At 48.5% G+C, this 25,262-nt stretch overlaps 1 long non-coding RNA gene across 1 annotated transcript; it reads right to left on the bottom strand.

Annotated features, from left to right (window-relative positions):
* Positions 1-2,064: 2,064 nt before the first annotated feature.
* LOC125356315 lies at positions 2,065-25,199 on the bottom strand. Its single transcript, XR_007211867.1, has 4 exons — positions 25,120-25,199; positions 16,554-16,558; positions 12,793-12,794; positions 2,065-2,177 (listed from the first exon to the last, which is right to left on the bottom strand). It is a non-coding gene; the product is annotated as an uncharacterized LOC125356315 (long non-coding RNA).
* Positions 25,200-25,262: the final 63 nt, after the last annotated feature.

The following is a 25,262-nucleotide window of genomic DNA, read 5'->3' as shown; positions in this document are numbered from 1 at the left end:
CAGGATCCTCCTGCTCCTGGACCATGGCTACTCTTTTTTATTGTCAAAGTGCGATAAAGAGGGGTTACAGACTCCTATAAAAAGCAGTAAGTGAATTTCTTGTTCTAGTTGTTTCCTCCTCAACTCATTTCCCTCCAAACAATCCTCCTTCCCCTCTACCTCCAAGAGTTGTGCAGTGGGTTTATAACAAATGGTTTCTAAGTGTTGTTTTTTGAATTGTTTGTCTCTTCTTGTTCTTTGTCTCTTTATATTTTGGTATTACCTCTCCTTTGCCCAGTCCTTGGAGCCTCCTCCCACTGGTGCCCTGCACCTTCTGCCCCTCCACAGACCGGGTCTCAGTTCCAGGCTCCCCACCAATAAACTTGCCCTGGCTGTTCTGCTGGATCCTCAACCCTTCCAGTAGAAGAGAGAAATAGCATTGCAGGTCACTGCCATACATATAGAGCGTCAGGTAAGCCAGCAGACGCCGGATGCAGGGACGCTGTAGGGGACAGAGGAAGTCCTCTGGGTAGGCTTCCATCCAGGTTTTCAGGAGGCAGGAGATGGCACTAGAGGCAGATGGGTGGGAAGCAGAGTCTGTATCAAGGCCAACACCTTTGGTCATCTCCCTCTCACCTTTGTGATTATCGCTGATATTGAGGAGAGCAGCCCATCATAACACCAGCCCTTTCTGACTGTGCTGCCTGTTGCCAGCCAAGCAAGGCCAGGCCTGCAGGGGAACTGCAAGGACAGGCTCCAACTAAATGCTAGCAGCAGCTCTGTCCTCTTGTGCACGTTCTATTACCTTCTCCCTGTACTTGTAAGACCCCTAGAAACCTCCTGTTGTGACTCACATGCATATGGCTTTCTGGCTCCCTCCACACAGTTCTACTTGTCTAAGTGCCACTGGGTGGCCATGAGTGCTCATCCAAACTGCTAGCAGCCTCTCAGGGGGTCTGACCCACAACAGATGTCCCTCATGCTGATCTGGGTAAACCTTCATGTCCTGGCCTAGGGAGAGGATGGATTCTAACAGGGCTCAACCCTGAGACCCAGTCTCAACTTGTACTAACAAGAGTCACCCCAGCCTGCTGTCTTTATCCTTCTGTAGATGAAGCCTCCCAGTCCAAGGAACTGCTGACAAACACTGGAGTTGGGGCTCCTGAGTTGTCCCAGTATCCCCTCCGCAGGCCCAAACTCATACACATTTTTCTCCCCTCTGCAGACACATGCCTCCCCATGACCGAAGTCCACTCACTTGCGGTGCTGCTCTGGAGTGATGTCTTCCTTGCTGCGGTGGGGGAGCTTGTCTCTCAGTCCAGAGGAGCCTGTGGGCTTTTCAAAAGTCCTGAACCTGTAGATGATTTCAAGCATCACTGGCCAGCCCAGGACATCCAGCATAGTCCTGATCTTCCACTGCTAAAGTCAATGCCTGGATATCAGCCCTTGCATTGTAGCTGCTTCCTATCTCTGCATGGATGAGGACAATCAGTTCCTGTCATGATTACCCAATGAGACACGGTGCCTTCCTTCTGGCCCCAGCCAGCCCTACTCTACTTCTATGATGAAACCCACTTCCTACAGGGAATCAATTTTCTTCTTGCTGGAGAGAGACCCTGGGTTTCTAAAGCCAAGGAGAAACAGAGTCCTAGGGCAGAGCCTAGAGCCCTAGATAGGACACTGCAAAGCATAAGCCTGGCTCAGACTAGGCCAGGGCTACCATGCTGGATTCACTTGACACTGGAAACTGCCAATGAAGAGGGTGAGGTAGCACTCCACTGCCAGGCTCCCTTTTCAAGGTTCCCACTGCAGCTGAGGTGTCCTATCATATCTTAGCTGTGCTCACCATGTGCTTTCGTTTTTTCCTATTCCTGGAGCTTGGACTCAGGGCCTGAGCACTCTACCTTGCTTCCTTTTGCTCAAGGCTAGCCCTCTACCTTTGTAGCCACAGAGTCACTTGTAGCTTTTCCTGTTTCTGTGGTGCTGAGGAATGGAACCACCGGGGCTTCATGCATGCTAACCAGGCCCTCTACCACTAAGCCACATTCCTAGGTCCTGTGCTCACCTTTTGAAAAGTAGGTCTATGACCTGCTGGGCATCTGCACACCTCCTGTAGGTTTTGAAGAAGGTGTGGATGTAGACTGAGTCCTCCATCAACTGGGCAGGCACCAAGCAATCCACCTGCTCCTCCAGTGTACCTGCTGTGAGGAGCTTTGGCCTTTCATCCTCCACCCTGCCTGGGGTTGAGCCATTACCCTGGAGAACCATGGAGGGACAGTTCAAGTACAGTGTAAGAAATGACAAGAAGACTCATGCGTATAGTTTTGACTGAAATAACTATTTGTCCCCCCACACACAGACAATGTGTATTAAATTGCCCACTGCACCCTCACACCCCTATGGCAGGCACGGCAAGTCAGGAGCATAAAGATGGGAGACCTGGGTCAACCAGCTCTTGTTGTCTCCCGAGAGTGAGAATAATCAATTGAGGTGGGAAGGGGTTTTAATCTAAAAAGGGATTTTTACATACAATATAAAACCGAGAACCATCCATCTTCAAATGCAGCCTTCCATCTTCAATTGCTAGCCTGAGACTATCTTGCCCTGGGCTAGCTACCCAGATCTCACACCTGAAACCTGTCCTGCCCTGAACTCTGAATTTCCACACCTTAATCTCCAACCACCTCAGCCTCCAAACCTCTAAACTTCCAGAAGAACAAGCTTCCTTCCTACAGGCCTTGCTTCACCTCGGGCTTTAAGCCTCAAGCATCCTCACAGGCCTTCTCCTTCTCTGCAGCCCTCAGGCTCTGGACTCTCCTTCAGGCCTCAGAACTTCCCTCAGGCCTCAGGCTTCACACTCTCCCTCAGGCCTCAGAACTTCCCTCAGGCCTCAGGCTCCGAACTATCACTCAGGCCTCAGGCTGGGGACTCTCCCTCAGGCCTCAGGCTCCGGATTCTCCTTCAGGCCTTAAGCTTCGGACTGTCTCTCAGGCCAAAGGCTGTGGACTCTGCCTCAGCCCTTGACTCTCCCTCAGGCCTAAGGCTGTGGACTCTCCGCTCCTAGGGACAGACCGGCCCGGCTGGGATGGTTGCTCTCCTCTTCTGGCCTGCCTGCTTTACTGCCCACCTACTCTTTTCTTCTGCTCTTCTCTTCTCCATCCCTATGCCCAGGCAGGCAGCCTATTTATACACTCAGGGCTCTCAAGCCCCTCCCTTACTCCTGAGGCAGCCTAATGCCACGCCCCTTCTATGTCCCAGGCAGGGACAGGGCAGGGGGCGGGGTTTCCCTGTTGGGGCCCATCTTTACACTGTGTCCTGGCCTCCCCTACCCCATGTCACCTGTGAGGTCCTGCGGAAAAATCTGGAGAGGCGGAAGCGGCTGCCAGGATGCATCCAGCGTGGAGAGACACGCCCCAAGCACCCTTGCCGCCTTTCTTCCTGGCCTGGGCCGCGACTAATACACTTAAAAAAACGAAACATTTTCTCAACAGTCACGATCCACACAATCGCACGATGGGCGTCTTGAGCGGACTGTGAGGGTTACTGGAAGGACCAGGGTTCTACGTCCAGTAAGCTATTGTGACGTCATGGCCCTGCAGTTCTTCCCATGAGCCCTTCTGGCCACACTTGTCCAGCATCCCCTGTTCATGCTCTGTTCGGGCCTCCACTGGACAGCCTGGCCCCAATCCTCTAGCCCACTGTCCCCGGAGAGATCTGAGGGCAGACGCATCCTATTTGGGGGCTATCTTTACATGTGGGGTCCTAAGCACACTGCCTCCCCCCACCCAGTTGTGACCCTGGACATAATCTTAGGCTTCTTAGGGTTTCCCAGCCCCCTAGACACTGATCTCCAGATTCCCTTGGGGCTGCTTCCTGCTAGACCACCAGGTGTTTGGGCTCCTAAGTTCCTGTCTCAAGACAGGAAGTGGCACACATCAAGCAGGAAATACCTTGGTTATGGGAAGGTGGGATGGCATCCACCCAGAGTGATGGCAGTGGGTTTATAGGTGTAGAAAAGCATTATGTAGTATCTAGCTGGAATTTGAGAAGTAGAGGAGTGGGCATTTGCATGGGATTGTCTGTTAATGCTATGTACCTATTAAATATTAATATTAGTGAAAGAAAATATTGTTGCTTGATAATGTCTAATGATACTAAGGTACTGATCTGTAGCCATCGTTAGAAAATGAGAGAATAGGCATCACTGTTCAAAAAGAAATGAACTCATTTCCTGACTTATGTAACTGTAGCACTTCTGCACACCACTTATAATATTCAACGTAAAAATTAAAATATTTCAAAAAAGAAAAACTCTAGATTTACTTAGAGATGGGATATTTGCTTAAGAAAAGTAAAAGAGGGAAAATAATTGAGGATTTTTGAGAACAAGGTGGTTTATATCCTGGACTATAAAATGTTGGTCATCACGGGTGGAAAGAGCAAATTAGGTGATAAATGATGTCTTGTCAAAGGGACACTATCTGTAACTAGAATATCAACTGTAAAATAGTAGGAACATTAGAACTGGATTAAGTAAACTGGAAGAGAAGACAATGAAAAGGGAGATATTTAACATCATCTTCCCGGTTGGTACAATTATTGGTAAAGGAAGTATCTGTGCTAAGACCGACCAAGGGGTGACTTGAGATGGAGCAAGTTGAGAGAGTGTGGAGACCTGGAATCCAAGGTGCTAATTAGATGGGCTATAGATTCTATTGGTGTTGAGTTCATTTTTAATGACCAGCAAATAATGTTAAACCAAGACAGAGAATCAATGCTAAAGTTATCAGTGGTGAAGGGAGAACCACCAAGTAACTGGCAAATTATGGCCTCAAGAACAGAAAAGTCTGTTTGAAAGAACTTCAAGGCAATTTCGACTTTTTGAAAATGTGGTAAGGAAAGATGTGAAATTGGAATCAAATTGGGGATCTGGAAAATCTTAGGAACCCATAGGTCCTTTGTCCATGGCTCTGGAATTACAGAATCATTTTATTAATATTGCGTCCCTTCATCAGTTGGACTCATTTTCCTTTCTCTCTGTGGGCCAGTCCTTTCTCCTCCTGCTTGTCCTTGGCAGCATTGAGCCCTGCTCATCGTGGTATCAAACTTGTCTAGAGAATGGGAATGCTCAGTATGGAAACTGCTTCGCAGGTCAACCCTCATGTAGGCAAGCGTGTGATTTGTTTGGTTTTTGGTTTTTCTGACTTTTGAACTCAGGACTTTGCCGATGTTTAAGCTCAGGACTCCCTGTTTGTGAGATAGGCTCTATGCCACTAGAATTCTTGAGCCACACTTCTAGGCCAGTTTGCTGCAGTTTATTTTGAGATAGAGTCTCTTTTTTTCCCTGGTGGGCTGGATCACACACCCCTACTTAAGCTCCCATATACCTAGGATGACAGGCACACACTGCCAGGCTAAGCCTTTTCTGTTGACATGGCGGTCTGGTGGGGTTTTTTTCCTTGGGACGGCCTGAAATTGCAGTCTTCTCAATCTCAGCTTCCCACATAGATTGAGACGGCTGTTACATGCCTCCACACCTAGCTGTCCATGGAGATAAGGTCATGTAATCTTTTTGTCTGTACTTTTTTTTTGTCCTCCATCTGTGATCTTTCTCATCTTTATCTCCCAAGTAGATAGGATGCCAAGTGTGAGCCAGCAGTGCCCCCAAGAAAAACAAAACAATAGCAGACTCAACATGCAAAACTTTTGATATGATTTACTTACAACACTATTTTAATGTTTGTTTTCTCACAAACATTTCTGGAGGATTCAACACTTACAAATTGTGAATTTCTGGAGTTTTCCATTTAATAGTTTCAGAGCATGGTCGCCTCTGGGTAGCTGCAAGTAGGAGAAGTGAACTTGCTGAAAAAGGTAGGACTGTGGTGTTTATTTACCCTCCTGCCCATCTCTCCATCTAAAGAAGAAAGGAGATTTTCAGAAATGGCAATAGCACTAGAAGTTGAGCCCAATCAGATTATAAGGCTAAAGGAGGTCAGTAACAGAACTATCTCCTGGCAGTAGACAAGGAGATGGGCCAGGGATGCTAACTGAATGAATGAATGAATGAATGTTGAATGAAGCCAAAGATAATAGGAAAATATTGAAGGAAAATATTGAGTGTGTAATGTGTTTCCTGGGAAAAGTGAGGAAATCATTCTTTATTTTGTCATTTTAGAAGTGACAGAGCTTCCTTTTATCTTAGAAGAATTTATTAGACAGTTAAAACTGAAGACTTCAGGGAATCTAGTTTTCAAATCCATTTCGAGGGTATACATTTTGATAAAGGCTTATATTTAGATTACGAAATAGATACCTAGTACAATATGTGATTCATCACAAATTTAGCTGCATTTCAACTTCATCTCATAAGCACTCATATCTTGCATGAGAGCCTTCATCTGTACAAATGTATTAAATTAGCTTGTACTTGTATCTCTTTTTTTTTCCATGTCTTTGGTGACGACTCCCCTCTTTTTCTTCTTTTTATGCACATGAGTCTGATATTTTATTGACATTTTAATGGAAACTCTGTATTTTGAACCTACTGTCCATGACCAGAAAAGACCAAAAGCATGCTGAGACAACAGTTTATGGTATCCTCTGAATGGTTAATCTAAGAACATATAGTTAGAGAGTTAACATAATATGTAGTTTGGGGCATCCATAGCTTCTGACCCCATCAAGAAGACATTGCTATTGTGTCCCATTTACACCTGTTTCACAAAAACTTCCAGAAAATAGAAGGACGGGGGTTGCTCTCCCAGTTTCCATGGCAGAGAGCATATGTACCACCCATTTCGAATCTCCAGGGATAAAGAGTATGTGGACAGTAACTCCTGGAGGTGGTAAGTGTCCAATTTTCAGGTCAGCAAGGGCTGTGCCCAGTGACTAACTGCTCTTGGCTCTCACTGTTGGTGGGAGCTTAATTTGCAGTGCACAGATTTTGGAGAGTGCAGTGGTGTCTTCATCAGTCTATGTCAAAATCTTGTTTTATAAAAGGCTGGCCCTTGGCCCAGAAAGTTGAACCTCTGAGCTCTATCTCAGATTTGCCATGACATTTCTCTAATATCTTGGGAAAATCACTGACTATCTTCATCTGGGAAATGAGAAAGGTACCTATTGGTTGTTTGTTGTTTCTTTTAATACAGAAGCTTTCTTAAAACAACAACAACCACAACAACAGATGTGTCTATCATTGTGAAACCTTTTTGAAGTTTTGGAGCATACTCTTGCTCACATTTTCTATGTACTTGATAAGATTTTGTTATTGATTTGCAGGGGTTATCATATAGTTGCTGAGAAATACTAGTTCATGCTTTCTTTTTTTATTTGATCTGGAAAGGCACATATATTTTGTTGGGAATTAATTTAAAAAAAAAAAAGATTAGCAACGTAGAAGCTTGGTTGCAATGGGCCAAGCTAATCATCCTGACTGCTTGCAGGCAGAGATTGGAGAATTACAAGTCAAAGCCATTCTGGGCACTAAGAAGTTTGGGAGACTCCACCTCAAACCAACCAATGGCAGAGCATAGTGGTGGGTTGTCTGTCTCCGGACCTCAGTGACAGGAGGAAACACAAATAGGGGGATCAACGTTCAGACAGCCCCAGCAGAAAGAACAGTTTTGAAAATAACTAACCTGAAGAAAGAAGAAAAGTAGCCAGAATTGTGCTTCAACTGATAGAATGCTTGCTTAGAAAGCAGGAGGCCCTGGGGGCTGGGAATATGGCCTAGTGGCAAGAGTGGTTGCCTCATATACACAAAGCCCTAGGTTCGATTCCTCAGCACCACATATGTAGAAAACAGCCAGAAGTGGTGCTGTGGCTCAAGTGGCAGAGTGTTAGCTTTGAGCAAAAAGAAGCCAAGGACAGTGCTCAGGCCCTGAGTCCAAGCCTGAGGACTAGCAAAAAAAAAAAAAAAAAAAAGCAGGAGTTCCTGAGTTCAATCCTTATCACCTCTGAAAAACAAAAATGGCCAAAAAGCCAGCTGTGCCCACCACGGCAGGGTTGGTAATAGCTATTTTTGACTATTTTTCCCACATGTCTGGCAAGGTTGCTGTGTGCAGTTTGGCAGGTTGTGCCCTGCCCACGGTCACCTTGCTAAGGTGGCCACAGAGAAGGCACTAAATTCCTGCCAGATCCCAGCTCGCCAAAGAGCTGCACACACCCAGGGAAAGAGATGTCTTCCCTAATGTGCAAAACACATACCCCTGTGCTTTCTTTATTGATCTGACTCATAAAACTGTTTTTGGCACCCAGCTATTGTGGACATATTCACTTGCATGACCACGCTCTTCATTAGGAGACAATAAGTCATTAGTTTCTCTAGAAAGTAAAATGAAACATCTGTTCTCAGCCCTCATACAAGTCACGTCTCAAAAATCTGAAGCTCTTGTGGTCCCTTTATATATATGGCAACAATAATATTTCAACATTAGGAATAGTTAATAGCATAATAGATAGCAAACACATATTTTCTGGGGGTTTACCAGGTGGCAGACATTCCAGGTAGCAGGTCCAAATGTTTTTATGGTGTTGAAATTTCATAACAGTCATGGGAATTAGACTCTAGCATTATCTCAGTTTCTCAGACAAGCAAACTGAGGCTCCAAAAATGGTCCTGCTTAATGGCAGCTAGTTTAAGAATAATCCTGTTTAAATCTAGATATTAAGCTTGTAAGCACCCTACTCTGTGTTGCCCAATAAATAGTTGCTAATTCAACCTTGGCTTCAGGCATCCAATCATTGGATGCCTATTATGTGTGGGACATATAGCTTAATCCTAGTGTTTTCATGAAATCCTAAATCATATCCAGAAAAACTGAGAATCAGATTAAGAAATTTGTTAAGATAATGCAGCCTGTGGCAAGAGTGCTTCTTGACTCGTATTCATGAAGCCCTGGGTTCAATTTCCAAGTACCACATATATAGAAAATGGCCAGAAGTGAAGCTGTGGCTCAAGTGGTAGAGTGCTAGCCTTGAGCAAAAAGAAGCCAGGAACAGTGCTCAGGCCCTGAGTTCAAGCCCCAGGACTGGAAAAAAAAAAGATAATCACATGCCCGAATGGTTTGGAATAAATTAAGGTCAAGTCTTCTTCCATAAAGTTGAGGAAATTTTCTAGTGTTGACTTCACCTTTCTGCAAATGCTGTGATGGTGGGTGAGGGGAGCTGAGGGCTTTGGTGTGAGATCAGCATCTATAGAAAGCAGTAATAATGACTTGAAAAAGTGATAATGGCTTTAAATCCAGCATCTTCAGTGGAACTCATTCACTTATTCTACATTCCTTTCTTCAACTAAGTGATCCTTTCTGTGCCCTGGATTTGAGGTGAAAGGAATGGGGGCGAGGGGTCAGAGACAAATTGCAACTGTCTTTCTATCATTGAGGAGGGTTGTATATGAAGGCTTGTGAATATGTCCTAGATGGGAGGTCAAGGGGAGCTGGCCTGTTGCTGAGGCCACATTGTCACTGTCTTATTGACTTCTGAGGAGATTACTGAGAAGTGATTCTGAGTGATTTCAGGATTGGAGGTCAACGCAAGAGGAATGTGGCCTTGGTCATTGTAGTCTACATTTGCTAAACCTCTGGCCGGCCAGAACAACTGGAGCCCTTCTTAAGGGTTTTGTGCTTTTCTCTTCCAGAGAAAACAGGTGAAGTCCTCTCCACTCTTGATCTTGGCAAACTGGGAGAATATCCTCTTCTGGAGAATGAAATTTTATTTGCCCAATGAGTTGATGGTATCAAACACATTTGCATCATCAGGCATCCTCACCTCTGGTGGGAGAGGAACAGAAAATTCAGTCAGCAGCAGTGATGGGGACTGGGCCAAGCCATTCATTTGAGGAGCTCCTAGAGACCAGATGTGAGGGAGAGTACCACCATCCCTGTAGCCCAGGGAAAGGAGCCCCAAGGGCCTGGGCCCTCTGGCTGGGAAGGCAAAATGTTCCACTCTATCTTGTCTTTCTCAACAAAGAACTTGGCATTCCAGCTCATTCAGCTCTGCCTGGACACGGCACAGGGATTCCCCTCCTGTGCTCCCTGCTGCCTGAAGGATCAAGTCTTCAAGAGACACTGGCTTTCCAGAGTGCACAGCAACTCCCAGAAGCACTGTCCTACTGAGAACAAGGAGGACTGTGAGGAGCACCGCAGGCAGGCCTGCACTCAGGCCACCTGCACAGCAAGCATTCCAAGGGTCTCCAACCCAGGGAGCTCCAAGTACTCAGCAGGACTTGACTTTCCTGAGGGCTCTTCTTTCTCTCTAGTCTCCTCTGCCCTTGAGTCTCCTGTCAACCATGTCTAGAGTGCACTCAACCCCTACCACATTTTGGGTTCTCACTCAGGTCCATTAACCTCCCTATGGCTCTGACTATCTTTCCTGAAGAAGGGAACCCTAGCATACTGTACAAGGGGAAGCATGCAGGAAGTTAGCAGACGTTTGATGGCAGGTTAGGGACAATCAATGCTGATCCTTTAGGCTAATCACCTGATTGTGTCTTCATCTCAGTACAAAGAAAACAGAGCAACTGACAGTTAGCACAGTAGCCTGTGGGCGTGAAATACATGATGTCTCTTTGTCTTTTTCTCTCTCTTTCTCTCTTTGCCTGTCTCTCTCTTCCCCCTTTTGCTTGATTGCTCTGTACCCCTGTGTGATTCAGTCCATCTGACCCTCTATCTCTGTCTTTCTCTCTGTGACTCACAACCACTCTCTGACTCTGTCTGTCTTCCTTCAAAGGTGTTGGGTGTGCTCCACTAATTGTGAAGAGGAATACATTGGCAGAGAAGATGTGGAAATTTCTGGTGTTCTCTGACATCTCCCTAGCTCTTTCTTATCTATTCTGTTCATCTATTTCATCTTCTTCTGTTCTGAATTCTCTTTTTATACAAAGATTATGTTCCTAAAAAGTTTCTTTTGCTGTCATTCCCATTGACTGATCATATGATTTTTGGTGTTCTAGGGTAGGATGTTTGAGCATGAAGGGGCAGCTTTCCTCAATGGTCTGGGCAGAATTCAAACGATATTCCCTTTCTATTGTATTACATCACAGAAGGAGACTCTTTCTGAAACAATGCTTCCCAGTTTAGCACTACCACAGGTCTTCTAGTGAGGTCCTTGTCCACCCTGTCCCACAACATCTGCATCCTCTGCCCTCTATTGTGATGGTTTTTCTCCACTGACTATTCCCAGGAAGTGCAGAAGAACAGTGATAGGGCTGTGCTGGCCTGCACAGGTCTAGGCTGCTATGGGAGAGACTTATCTCCTCTTCCTGCTCTGGCAAACAACCCTCCACTGATCTGCCCCAACAAGCCCAGCCTAGTGCTGATAAAAGGAATCAGAAATATGTCCTCACACTGAGAGAAAGGGAATTGTCCCTGATGCCACCTCATATCCTACCTAATCTGGAATAGGAGTTTTTCTGTGCTCCATTGCACCCATGCAGAAAAGGCAGCTGGTCAGGCATGTGAGACCACCTGCTGACCCAGCCCATCCTGTCCTGTCCGGGCTGCTGGCACTCACCTCAATCAGTGTCATCGTATGTGTTCTTCCCTGGAATGGAAATAGTAATGGAGTTAGATTGGGGTCCCTCATTCCTTAGGATCCCTGCCAGCGTCGCTTGGACCGAGGGGATTGGGTGCACACACAAGAAGAGAACCAATATTGAGAGGAGGGCTTCGGATCTGGCATGAGGCCAGGTTGGATTGTGCCTTCAGAAATAAAGGCAGTTGTTATGCCAAGGTTTGTTAGTCCTTAAAAAGCCAGCCTTTAATTTGGTCTCATAGTTCTCCCTTGAGGGACCTTATGTCCAGCTGAAATCTGTGCACACAACGCCCTGTTTAGGGAGCTCTGGGGGTCACCTGTTCAAAGGGGGCTAGGACTGAGCTCAGAGGATGGCCTTGAACCTGTCAGCAGGGCAGAACTCAGGACACTCAGGGGAGATTGTCCTCCAGCTCCAGGACCCTACCTGGGCCTTGATACTCTCATCCTGGATGTCCTGAAAGGTACTATCCATCCTCATAAGATCATCCAAGAATATTCCCAGTCAGGGAGCGATGCCCTTGGTCAGCACCTGTAGGATGAAGTGGGTAATCATCAGATCCTAAGTCCAACAGCTTCTGATCCCATATGGCTTCCTAGCCTGGTCACAGCCCCACAGGGCCTCCCAAGGGACAGTATCCTGGGTAACCAGGAACCTCCACTGGGCAGGGTCCCTCCTACTCCCTGGGACTCCACAGTACCCCTCGTCCTAATCTAAGTAGGCTTGTACAGAGCCCAAACTTACATAAGCCACCTCTGCCCACCACTCTACTGTGGACTCTACCACAGCCTGGCTCTGCTGGGCCCAGTTCCTATTTCCATCTGCCAGCTAGCTCATCAGGGGTCCTATCTGGGACAGTGTGAATACCCTCTGCTTGTCTACACTGTGGAGTGAGGGCAAAGGTGAACAGAGTCAGGCAAGGCTGTGTCTCTTTGCTCTAAGTCAATGTGACCTGGTTCTCAGTAACTCATCATATGTTTCAACCATTTGGGACTTCATTTGAGGTGCTTTTCCTTGGTGGCCAACATGCAAGTCTCCTGCCAGGCTTGAGGAGATTGTGGGTGCAGGCTCTCTCCTGTCAACCTCTCTAGGGCCATTTGTTAGTCTTGAGACTGCAATGACTGCTGAGCTGTGGGAAACCTACCACCTCCTAGCAGACCAATTCTAGCTCAGGCTGTGCTGCAGCATTCCCTGCTGGGGGGTTCTCTCTTGAGGCTCTGTCCCCCTTTGTCTTCCTCCTCATCTGTAATCTGTGCCTCAAGCCTGTGAGCGCACTCCACGTCTCTTGTCTGCCTGCCACCGATGGTGCTGTGCTAACTGGTATGGGGTTCCACATGCTCTTCAGAACCTTGGAAAATATCTTTGTCTTCCTTGGACAGGTAAAATCCCAGCATCCTCCTCAGCCCTGTGAGCTCCAGATTTCTCCCTACAGAGAGGAGTGCACTGAGTCATACAGGCTGCTGGCATGGTCACCGTCCTGAAGTTCAGCTATGAAGAGGAAGTTGAGCCTCTTAGCAAGTGCAGTCAGCTAGTGCTTCTCTGTGTCAGGGTCCTTGGAGTTGGTGTGCACAAAGGGATACTGCCATGGACTATTAAACTCCTTTCTGACCCCAAAGTCCTGGCTTTCGTCAGCTGAGTAGAGCAAGGTTCTACAACACAAGAAAATACTGCGGTCTCTACCGAGCCCCTGCTGAGGAGTCAGGAAAGAAAACCGTGCCTCTGTTCAACTGTGATGGGATTTTCTCAAGACCGCTTGTGCACACCAGAGGCGCAGGCTTAGAGGAGTCTGTGCATTCTACTCTTCTTTTACTGGAAGTGGACAGAGAGATCAGGAAAGAAGCCCCGGAGTTTGGTCTTCCCTCATTTTTCTTTTTTGTTTTCAGATTTGTGCTCATGTCTACTAATTGATCAGGGCCTGATTTTTGTCTTTCTAATTTGAAGCTCAAGGCTGGTGCTTTATCAGTTGAGCCACACTCCATTTCCCATTTATGGGAGTTCCTCTCAGTGTTTTGACTGCCAGGCCAGTTGCCTGTGCAATCCTCAGATGTGCTCTTTTCTTAGGAGCAAGGAATATGGGAGGCCTAAGTTAGCAGGACTTGGCCAGGCCTATTTGACCCGGCCCTGGTCTGTCCACACCTGCAGCTGTGTGCTAGGTCCCTCTAGGCTGAAGAGTGAATGTGAGCAGCATCTTCTCTGGAGGTGGGCTCAGAGTCCCATAGTGCCGCCAGATGGACATGCTGGGTCTGGATGTTTAGACCCATGTCAGAGCAGCCTCTGGATGTGCCTCTGAACAACTACGGGCAGGAGTCAGTGGCAGATATTCTACAGTCAGGCCAGCATACTGTGCGGAAGTACAGCCACATTCCCTTGGCCTTCAGAATACTTGTCAAAACTTGAATACTTGTCTCTCACACAGGACAATCCTCAATCCTGGGACACCTGTGCTTCCCTGGACAGCCCTCTGTTCCCTCCACATCATCTCATCCCCAAAGTCCTCCTGGACTCCACATTCCTAGACTAGCATACATGCCTAACAGATTCTCAACTTGCCCTCCCTCCAGAGAGGGAGGGTACTTATGCAAACCCGCTCCAGAGGGCGCTGACCCCAACCTGTCCCCCACAATGCTTTTATGTCCTCATACCATACTTTTTATTTGTCAGTTATATTTTACTATCTACTTGGTAACCTACCCTTAGTAGCAGCTCTCTAGTCTTGGAGTAGTTATTGTGAGGAGAAGTAATTTTGTCCAGCTTGTGGAATGTGAGCAAGAAGTCTCTGTAGGAGGGGCAGAGAGAAGGTGACCGTTGGGAGGGTGGGGGAGGAGAGAGCTGGACTCCATTTTGAATGGGAAGCAAGCCTACCATGTAGCCACACCAGAGGGTTCAAAAGGATCTCACTGAGTCCCAAGGACCCAGCGGACATTAGAAATTTCTTCTTGGTGGTACAATGCTATACCATACCACATCCACTAGGCTGCTCTGCTTTATCTCCACTGGACAGATGGGTGGTTACCACAGGAAATCTCTTAAGCTCATGTGTGTGTGTGTGTGCCTGTGTGTGCGCGCATGTGCGTGTGCATGTGTTTCTGTGCTGTAATAACCTGCCAGGCAGAGAAATCAGGCGCCCTGCTGTGTCATGGCCTAGAACATAGGAGGGAGCAGGGCATTAAATACATCAGGAGTAAGGAGGGGCTTGAAAGCCCCAAGTGTATAAATAGGCTGCCTGCCTGGGCATAAGGGGTGAGGAGAAGAGAAGAGAAAGGAGACTTGGAGAAGAGGAGGAGGAGGAGAGAGGAGGTGAGTGAATCGAGTAGTGGAAGCAGACCAGCTTGAGGACCAGAGCAGAGACAAGCAGGCTTGCCAGAAGATAGGGGCATAGCCAAACCGGGCCAGAGGAGCGGATCACAGACCAGAAGGGAGCCTTAAAGGGCCGGCCAGAGCCTTAGACCTGAGGGAGAGTTCAAGGCCTGAGGGAGAGTCAGGAGCCTTAGGCCTGAAGAGGCGGACAGACCCTAGGGTTTGGGGAAGAGTCTGAGGCCTGAGGGAGCATCCAGACCTGAGGCTGGCAGAGAAGCCTAAAACCTGTGGGGTGGCTTGAGACTTAAAGCTTGAGGAGAGGCAAGGCCTATAGGAAGGTCTGGAGGTCTGTAGGTTTGGGAGCTTGGAGATTAAGGTGGAGGTTTGGAGTAAAGGTCAGGACAGGTCTCAGGTCTGGGTTCTTGGTAACTCACACAGGACAAGGTAGTCGCAGGCAAGCATTAGGAGGTAGAGGGTAGCTCTGGTTCCAGGTTTTATGTTGTAAATAAAATCCCTTTGTAAATAAAACACCTTCCCACCTTAAGTTGTGCCTTGATGGATTATTCTCGCTCCTGGAATACAACTGTGTGTGTGTGACTATAAATTCAGTGGGACGGGGTGGGGGGGGGGGGTTGAGGCCTGGTAAGGAAGTCCCATGCAGCAAGTGTCCCAGCCAAGCTCCCTGGCCTGGATGTTTGTGTGCATGGTTCAGTGATTGTGATCCCTACCCTGTGTGTCCCAGTGAGCATCTCCTATTGAAGTGCCAGACACGTGAACCCCATTTTAGAATTAAACCCTGAGCCAATCAGATTTGTACCTGTGTCCTAATCTTGCTTGCACACCTGATTGTTGTAACCTTGTTCTTTGCCTTTATAAGCCCTGTGTAATCACAGCTCGGGACTTCCTCCTAACCTCCGCTGTGTCGGTGGGTAGGACGAGGCCCGAGTTGCAGCTCGCTTAAATAAAGCCTTGCCTTGCTTTTGCATTTCGGAAATGTCTGAGTCTCGGTGGTCTTTTTGGTGGTGGTCTTGCATCTTGGCACAAAATTTGGGGTTTCGTCCGGGATGGCCCCAGAGACCCCCGAGACCCCAGACTCTGAAGGTAAGAAAATAGGGCAGTTCATTCTGTGTGTCTGTGTCTGTGTGATTTGTAGTTTTGTTTTCTGTTTAGGCCAGCCGCTTGAATCTGAACCTGTAGGTAGTGAAGGACGAGCCGGAGTGGACATGCTCGTATGGGCAGTCCTGGGGGACTTGGGGGACACCTCAAGCCCTCCACAGGGGGCTCAGGATTCCCACTACCACCCTGAACCTGAAGGACTGGCCCGAGAGGCCCTTCTAATGGGTGTCCGTCTAGTCCACTCTATATTTGGGGTTGTCTGGTCCGCTCCTACACAGGAACGGGAGAGAGAGAGCCTCAAGACTGTGTGGTCTGCCCCCTCACAGGGGCAGGAGAGACACAGTGAGACTGTGTGGTCTGCCCCCTCACAGGGGCAGGAGAGACACAGTGAGACTGTGTGGTCTGCCCCCTCACAGGGGCAGGAGAGGCACAGTGAGATTGTGTGGTCTGCCTCCTCACAGGGGCAGGAGAGACACAGTCAAACCTGTAAGCCGCGGCTCCCTAAGTCTGTCTGTAAGTGTTGTCTGGTCTTTGTGCCTGTGATTATTTTTGTGTGTTTCTTTCTTGCACTGTGCCTGACTGACAAACGGATGATGGGGACCGTTCCTTCCACTCCCCTGGACTTGACTTTAGCTCACTGGAAAGATGTACAGGTGACAGCCCAAAATCAGTCAATCAGTGAGAATGTCCGCAAAAAAAAAAAAAAAAAAAAACTCTAGGGGGACCCCCACCCAGCCTTCTTAAGCAGAAAATTGTTTGGTGCGCTAAAATGTTTTACTAAGACTAAAAATGTTTTACTAAAACTATCAAGCCCTGGAAAATGAGGCTGGAGAATGCTAAAATCATTTGTTAAAGGTTTTTGTCTTAAAATGTACGGCCGATGCTTATTCAGCGCGCTTTAAGATCTTTTGAAAATGTATGTGTGTGTGCATGTGTGAGTGTGAACATGTTCAAGACTGCAGTATGATGCTAAACTAAGTTTAAATTCAAAGGTCTTCATGCCATGCAGTAACTGGGACTGAAGAAAAAAAAAAAAAGAGGCTCTTTTGAAACAAGCAGCCCGTAAGCAAAGGGCGGCACCTGGTTTCAGATTGCCTGTGAGCTTCAGTTTTTCCAATGCAGATAAAAGCTAAAGTGTTGTGTTAGTGTTAGAAAGGCTTTGGAAATCAAGAATACATTTCTAGATAAGAAATTTGGAAGTAAAATTGTCCTAAATAATTATTGCAAAGTGAGAAAAGGAGAATTATGGCTACCAAAATGTTTAATTGCCATTCCAGCTTCTTTGTAGGTTTTTTGTAACAGTTTCCAGCAGGCCCACAGAGAAGCACAGGTGATTCCTACAAGTTTGTCAAGATCTAATACTGACCCTTAATAAGTTCCAGGTAAGAGAGCATGCTTAAAAACTACTTCTGTGTGGACCACCTTGTTGCTTATAATTGGAGTAAAGTGGCCCCTTATAAGACTCATTGATCTGAATCTGCGGTTCAAAGCCAGCCCGGGCAAAGAAAGGTCCCTGTGAGAGACTTGTCTCTAATCAGCCAGCAGAGTGCTGGGAACAGAGTGGTGTGGAGCTCAAAAGTGGTACGGTGCTAGTCTTGAGCTGGAGAGCTGAGGGACAGCACTCAGGCCCTGAGTCCAAGTCGAAAGTCACTCCTCCTGGGACAAAAGTGATGGAGCATCCAGAGGCAGTAAGCCACTGCTTGGATGGCAGAGATGGTGTCAGATCCTAGAGTCACTACTGTTAGCCTGTCAAAAGTTAAAGCCGGGAAGTCCTAGAAGAATAGTTCATAAGCATGCCTTTCCAATGCCCATGTCTGTCTACTGGGCAGGAATTTGACAGTCATCTGTGATAGTGGTTAGTAAGGGTAAGTTTGTCAAATGAGAGGACTGATTAAAATCTCACCCCCCGCATTTACTCAAAGCCCTGACTGGCAGTGAGAATTTTAAGCTCATTCATCTGTTTAGTAAAGAAAGCTTGTAGACCTGAGATTGTGTCCTTATTGAGATCTGTTAAAGGCCTGCAAAGGTATATTGTTAAAAATTGCAAGACCTGTCAGCTTGCCAATGCCCCCAATCAACAGATTACTAAAGGAGCTCGCCTCTGTGGGAATAGGCCAGGCGTGTATTGGGAAGTAGATTTCATAGAAATTACAAATATTTGCTAGTTTTTGTAGACACCTTTTCAGGATGGGTTGAAGCCTATCCAACAAAGCATGAGACTGCGAATGTAGTGGCTAAGAAGATCCTGGAAGAAATCCTACCCAGGTATGGCTTCCCATCCACTATTGGGTCAGACAACGGACAGGCTTTCGTCTCAAAAGTAAGTCAGGGAATAGCTGCAGTACTGGGGACGGATTGGAAATTGCATTGTGCTTATAGACCCCAGAGTGCAGGACAGGTAGAGAAAATGAATTGGACTCTAAAAGATATGATTCTGCTTCTGTCCCTACCCCCCATTTATTCAGACCAGGGGACTGAAATCCTTAGAACCACGGTGGAAGGAACCCTAGATGGCATCGCCACTTGGGTTCATTGCTTCCACGCCAGGCCAGCTGACCCCTTTGCCCTGGATGACAACTACCGTGATGGAACATGGGAGGTCTCCAAGCACCCAACTCAGCCGCTTCGCCTTCACCTCAAGAAAAGAAAGTTAGACTGAATATTGTTATAATTTTCTTTTTGCATTCTTTCCTTACTACCCTGGCTAGTGTTAATGTTATTTTGGCAGCTCACTCCAAAGTGAGGTGACCCCCTTATTTTAGGTAGTTCTGGGCTTGCTCAGGAATACGGGTATAGCCACCCGACCCTTAGAGCATAGCTGAGAAGTTTATGTATTTTGTTGCTTACATTTCTATACTAAACACTATACAGCAAATGGTAAGTCTGTATAGATGAAAGTTAATTTTCAGTTTGCAGTAATCCTGCAGTCCCTTGGTAAAGTAGACTAAGGTTATAGGTTCCTGGCTAGGTAAGGTCTACGCCCCTGAGTCAGCCTGAAGAAGTTACAGAAGATGGATGATCTTCACCCATCAGCCCCCCTTTAAAATCAAGGGACCAGAGTTGTTTTTGGGAAGATGAGGCAGGATAAACTAGAGACATGCAAAACAGAGGTACAGAGACTATTCTTGTAGGAAATGGTGACAGGCCCATTGGTTACTACATTGGGCCCTACTGGCCCATGCCTTACCTCTATATCATCCCCTAGACATGCAAGCCATTGAAATCGACAGAATGGAGCCATGATTGGCTCCCAAGGTACCAAAAAGAAAAAGGAGGAAATGAAGTGCCAGACACGTGAACCCCATTTTAGAATTAAACCATGAGCCAATCAGATTTGTACCTGTGTCCTAATCTTGCTTGCACACCTGATTGTTGTAACCTTGTTCTTTGCCTTTATAAGCCCTGTGTAATCACAGCTCGGGACTTCCTCCTAACCTCCGCAGTGTCGGTGGGTAGGACGAGGCCCGAGTTGCAGCTCGCTTAAATAAAGCCTTGCCTTGCTTTTGCATTTCGGAAATGTCTGAGTCTCGGTGGTCTTTTTGGTGGTGGTCTTTCATCTTGGCACAACACTATGGGGATAGGCACCCACCTGGAGACTTCTTGCCATGACTTCTCCAGGTGCAAAATGGCTTTGCTCTACAAGGTAGAGACAATGGTGTGAAGTGAGAAGTTCCTCAGCACATGCAACCCTGGAGAGCAAGATAGTGTGAGCCTTCCCTGGCACTGCTGTCCTCTTGTCCTGGAGAAGAGTGGGATGCAGAGAGGGGCGTGTCTTGGGCAGGGAGCTAGGCCCACCCAGGCAAGATTTGGGCTCTTCCAAGGCCAGAATAGCAGGACAGATTGAGGAATCAGCCAGGGGTGGCCTGAGTCTTCCTAGGACCCATGGGACTGCAAGGAGTGAGTTGCTCCACAGAGGGCACAGATGAGAATTCCAAGAGGCAGATTAGAGAAATTGGAAGAGAGAAGGAGAGTCACTGGGGATCATCGGCTGTAGCAAACCTCGGCCTCCTGGATCCAGTGCTCCACCACTCTTGCTCTGTCTGGGGCTTTCATGCTGAGGTCTGCAAGGCAGGTCCTGATCACACAGGACACCACATTGTTAAAGTGTGTCACAATGGCCTTGATGGTGGGGCCAAATGCTTCTGGCCTTTCTTCTCCCTCTTGGACCAGATAGACCCCAGGCAGTGGTTGATGACGGCCTGCTCTAACAGCTCCTGAGGAAGACCGCCAGCATCTAGGTCTGTCACACACCACAGTGTCCAAGCCCAGGCAAGGGGATCCCTGCCCACTTGTACATCCAAGGCCTGGAGCCCAGAGTCTGGATAAGGCTTATCCAGCCTACTGGGATCTTTGTGAGCTCTGCCAACCACCCAGTCTACCTTGCACTGAAGGGAACCCCAGGAAAGGACGGCGGGAACAGGGGACCAGTGTTTTGCACCACTTTCTCAGTCCTCCCAGAAGCCTAATGGCCCCCAAAGCCCCTTCTTTTGCTTAGCCCAGCAACAACATGTCTGTCTCCAGAACCACAAGAACTCACACACAGTTGGGACTCTGGCCTTAGCACATATCAGGTTCCCTCCAGTTCCTGCCTAGAGAATACTGAGGCTCCACTGGGATCCTGGCAATTGAGGGTGAGCTGTATCATGGCTGCCATTCCTTCTGCTCCAGTGCTTGAGTCCCCCACATCTCCTAGAGTGGAGCAGATCTCATCTCCACTCGAGGGATAGCACTGAGCCTAGTTTTCTAGACATGCATGTGCTGGATGCACTAGAATTGGTACTGGGGCAAGAATCCCTGAACTCCAGGGGGTAGCGTGCATCAACCATGGCAACAGGGAAATAGGAATACAGCCTCCACCCCTCAGAGCCCTGCCCTGGCCCTCACCACATCCATGCTTGTGAGCTGCATTGCCACCTGGTGGGGAAGGGCAGTCAGGACAGGAGGCATGTCTTGGCCCCGCCCACTCTTGCTGGTCACCAGAGGAAGGTGGCAAGCTTCTTGGGCAAGAACTGATGCAGAATCCACCTGAGTCCCCACAAGCAAAAGGAGCCTGCTCCATCACCAAGTACAAGCTGGAATTGGGCTCCAGGCGAGGCCCCCCAGGCAGCTGCTCTTTCCAGACAAAGCCAAAGAGCCAAGGTGGGATGTGCCTGTGGCCCAGGCCTGGAAGGCAGTGTGGCCTCAGCACTCAGCTGGGAAGCCACTGTGGCAGCTGGCTCTGGGGAAGCATTGGAGGCTGACAGTGGGTGCCTCAGCATGGAGCTGCATGGACAAGACACCAGAGGCCTCCATCTGAGCATAACAAGTTGTTGCCTTCTCGAGGCAGAACATTGGAGTCAAGATGGCAATAGACTACATCTCAGCCCTGACAGCTGGTGTGTCTTCAGGCCTGAGGTCCAAAGCCGCTGTAGAGGCGGGATCCATCTCAGCACTGCATGGTGCTGTTTGGGGTGTTGGTCTCTCTACAATGTAAAACAGCAAAACGAGTGTTCCTCTGAGGCACAGCGCCAGAGCTGCTGTTTGCACCAGAGACAGCACTGCAGCCAAGGGCAGAAAGACGTCCAGCACAACCCTGGAGGCTGGTTCTCCTGCACTGAGAGCTGGAGCTGAGGTGGGTGGGGGCAATGGGGCAATCCTGGAGTCTCCAGCTCCATCAGCACAGGGCAGCAGAGCCCTGGTAGCGGGTGGCTCTGATTCTGCAAGACCTGCTGCAGCTCATAGAACACTCAGCACCCCACTCTGTACTCGAAACAGAAACAAGAGCAGAGGTGGTGCTCCCACAAGGTAGAGCAACAGAGTCAAGGTCAGAAAAGGTCCAGTTCTACCCTGGAGGCTGGATCCCTAGGGTTGAGAATCGAGGCCCAGGTGACACAGGGCTCCATGTTGGCAGTATATTCAGGTACTGCATAAGCACTGTGCACAGGAGACAAGGTGGGAGATTGCTCCAATTTGGCACAAGAATGGAGTGCTTTTATAGCACAGAGGGCAAGAATTAGTACACCCATGAATGAGAATACCCCAGCTGGTCCTCCCAAAAGGACCAGCAATAGAGCCAAGATGAGAAACACTGGAAGCTCAGCACTGGAGTCAGGATCTCAGGGACATAGAACAGGAGACAAAATGGCATCTGGCTCCCTAGGAGCAACCCACGCTGGAGCTGCCTCAGCCCCAAGCCTCAGAGCCAAGTTGGAAGCAGGCTCTGATTAGGCACAGGAACCTAGTGCTCTCATGGCAAAAAGCACCAGAGTCAATACTCCAAGCACAATGAGCAGCCCAGCTGGTGCTCCAGCCATAAAGAGTAGCACAGCCAAGGGCAAAAGCAGCTCCAGCTCCTCACTGAGGGCTGCTTGTCCAGGATGTACAAACGGAGCCAAGGTGGATGCTGACACTGGCTCTTCCTCAGCAATGGCTTCTGGTGCTGGGTGGGGACTGAGGACAGGAGGCAAGCTGTAGCATGGCTCCACCTCTCCAAGGCCCACGGCTACTTCTCTCACACTAAGTCCTAGAGCCACGGTCCAAGAGGGCTGAGGCTCCACAGTGGCCACTGCTGTTCCCTGGCCACTGAGCAGCGAAGCCAATGTGGGTGAGGACTGTGCTTCCACACTGGCGGCCCTGGCTCCTTCAGGACTCTGCAGCAGATCCTGTGTGGACTTGGCTCCTTCTCCACACATGTTGCTTTGGCTCCCAGAGGCCCACAGCCACATGCAAGGCTGACGTGGCTCCTACTTGCGCAGCTGATGGAGCTCCTGTCACTGGCATAGGGGACCCATTCACTGGTACAGAAGAATATGGCTTTGAGGTTGGGGTGACATGGACCACTGGGGCTGCTGCTGGAGCTGCAGAAGGAGACAAGATTTTTGTCATGATTCCTCTGTTTTGAGTCTGTGAAAAGTCCCACCACTGCCTCCTCCCTGAGTTTTCCCACCATGGGACCTTCCACACATCCTATCTCTCCATTTCTATGTGCCTGCAAAGATTCAGGCTTCTCCTGATTCTGAACCATGGCTACTCTTTTTTTAATTGTCAAATTGTGATACAGAGGGGTGACAGACTGATATGAAAGGCAGTGAGTACATTTCTACATCTACTTGTTACCTCCTCCCTTATATCCTCGCTGCCCCCCTCCTCCTTCCCCTTTGCCCCCAAGTGTTGTGCAGTTGGTTTATACCAAATGGTTTCTAAGTGTTTTTTGAATCGTTTTTCTTTTTGTTCTTTGTCTCGTTTTAATTTGGTATTCCCTCTCCTTTCCTCAGTTCTTGGAGCCTCCTCTCACTGGTGCCCTGCACCTTCTGCCCTCCAAAGACCGGGTCTCAGTCCCAGGCTTCGCACCAATAGCCCTGCCCTGGCTGTTCTCCTGGATCCTCAACTGTGCCAGTAGATGAGAAAAATAGCATTGCTAGTCACTGCCATACATATGGAGTGTCAGGTACGCCAGTAGCCACCGGATGCAGGGACGCTGGACGCTGTAGGGGACAGAGGAAGTTCTCTGGTTAGAATTCTATCCAGGTTTTCAGGAGGCTGGAGATGGCACTAGTGGCAGTGGTGGGAAACAGAATCTGTATCAAGGCCAGCAGCTTCAGTCATCTCCCTCCCACCTTGGTGATTATCAATGATATTGAAGAGAGCAGCCCATCATAACACCAGCCCTTTCTGGCTGTGTTGCCAGTTGCCAGTCAAGCAAGGCCAGACCTGCAGGGGAACTAGAAGGATAGTCTCCAACTAAATGCTGGCAGCAGCTTTGTCCTCTTGTGCAAGTTCTACCACCTTCTTCCTCTATATGTCAGACACCTAGAACCCTCCTGTACTCACTGGCATTCATATGGCTTCTGCCCACCTCCACACAGTTCTACTTGTGGATTTGCCACACGGTGGCCTTGAGTTCTCATAGACACTGCTAGCAGCCTCTCAGGGGGTCTGACCCACAACAGATGTCCCTCATGCTGATCTGGGGAAACCTTCATGTTCTGGCCTAGGGAGAGAATGGACTCTAACAGGACTCAACCCTGAGACTCAGTCTCAACCTGACTAACAAGAGTAGCCCCAGCCCCCTATCTTCATCCTTCAGTAGATGAAGCCTCCCAGCCCAAGGCCCTGGTGACAAACACTGGAGTTGGGAATGCTGAGTTTTCCTAGCATCCCCTCCACAGGCCCAAGCACATACATATTCTTCTACCCTCTGGAGACACATGCCTCCCCATGACCAATGTCCACTCACTTGCGGAGCTGCTCTGGAAGGATGTCATCCTCGCTGTGGTGGGGGAGCTTGTCTCTCTGTCCAGAGGAGCCTGTGGGCTCTTCAAAAGTTCTGAACCTGTAGATGATTTCAAGCATCACTGGCCATCCCAACACAGCCAGCATAGTCCTGTTCTCCTTCCACTGCTAAAGTCATTGCCTGGATATCAGCCCTTGCATTGTTGCTACTTCCTATCTCTGCCATGGATGGGGACAATCAGTTCTTGTCATTATCACCCGATGAGACCTGGTGCCTTCCTTCCGGCCCAGCCATCCCTGCTCTGTCCAGTCCTATGTTGAGACCATCTTTCCAGAGGGAACCAGGTTTCTTCTTGCTGAAGTGAGACACTGTTTTCTGAGGCCAAGGAGAAGCAGAGTTCTATGGCACAGCCTAGAGCCCTAGACAGAACACTGGAAATCATGAGCCTGGCCCAGACTAGGCCAGGACTACCGTGCTGGATTCACCTGACATTGACAACTGCCAGTGACGGGGTTGAGGTAGCACCCCACTGCCAGGCTGTCTTTTCAAGGCTCCCACTACAGCTGAGGTGTCCTATCATATCTCAGCTGTGCTCACCATGTTCTTTTGTTTTTTCCCAGCCCTGGGGCTTGGACTCAGGGCTTGAGCACTCTGCCTGGCTTCTTTTTGCTTTAGGCTAGCAGTCTACCTCTGTAGCCACAGTGTCACTTGTAGCTTTTCCTGTTCATGTGCTGCTGAGGAATGGAACCGCCTGGCTTCATGCATGCTAGGCAGGCCCTCTACCACTAAGCCACATTCCTAGGTCCTGTGCTCACCTTTTGAAGAGCAGGTCCATGACCTGCTGGTCATCTGCATATCTCCTGTAGGTTTTGAAGAATGTTTGGATATAGATTGAGTCTCCCATCAACTGGGCAGACAGCAAGCGCTCCACCTGCTCCTCCAGTGTGCCTTCCATGAGGAGCTTTGGCCTTTCATCCTCCACCCTGCCTGGGGCTGAGCCATCCTCACCCTGGAGGAGAACCATGGAGGGACAGTTCAAGTAGAGTGTAAGAAATGAGAAGACTCATGACCACAGTTTGGACTGAAATAACTATTTGCCCCCACACACAAGCAATGTGTGTACAC

Source organism: Perognathus longimembris, chromosome 1 (genome assembly GCF_023159225.1).
Source record: "Perognathus longimembris pacificus isolate PPM17 chromosome 1, ASM2315922v1, whole genome shotgun sequence".
Taxonomy (NCBI): Eukaryota; Metazoa; Chordata; class Mammalia; order Rodentia; family Heteromyidae; genus Perognathus; species Perognathus longimembris.
This window is presented reverse-complemented; position numbering and strand designations above follow the sequence as displayed.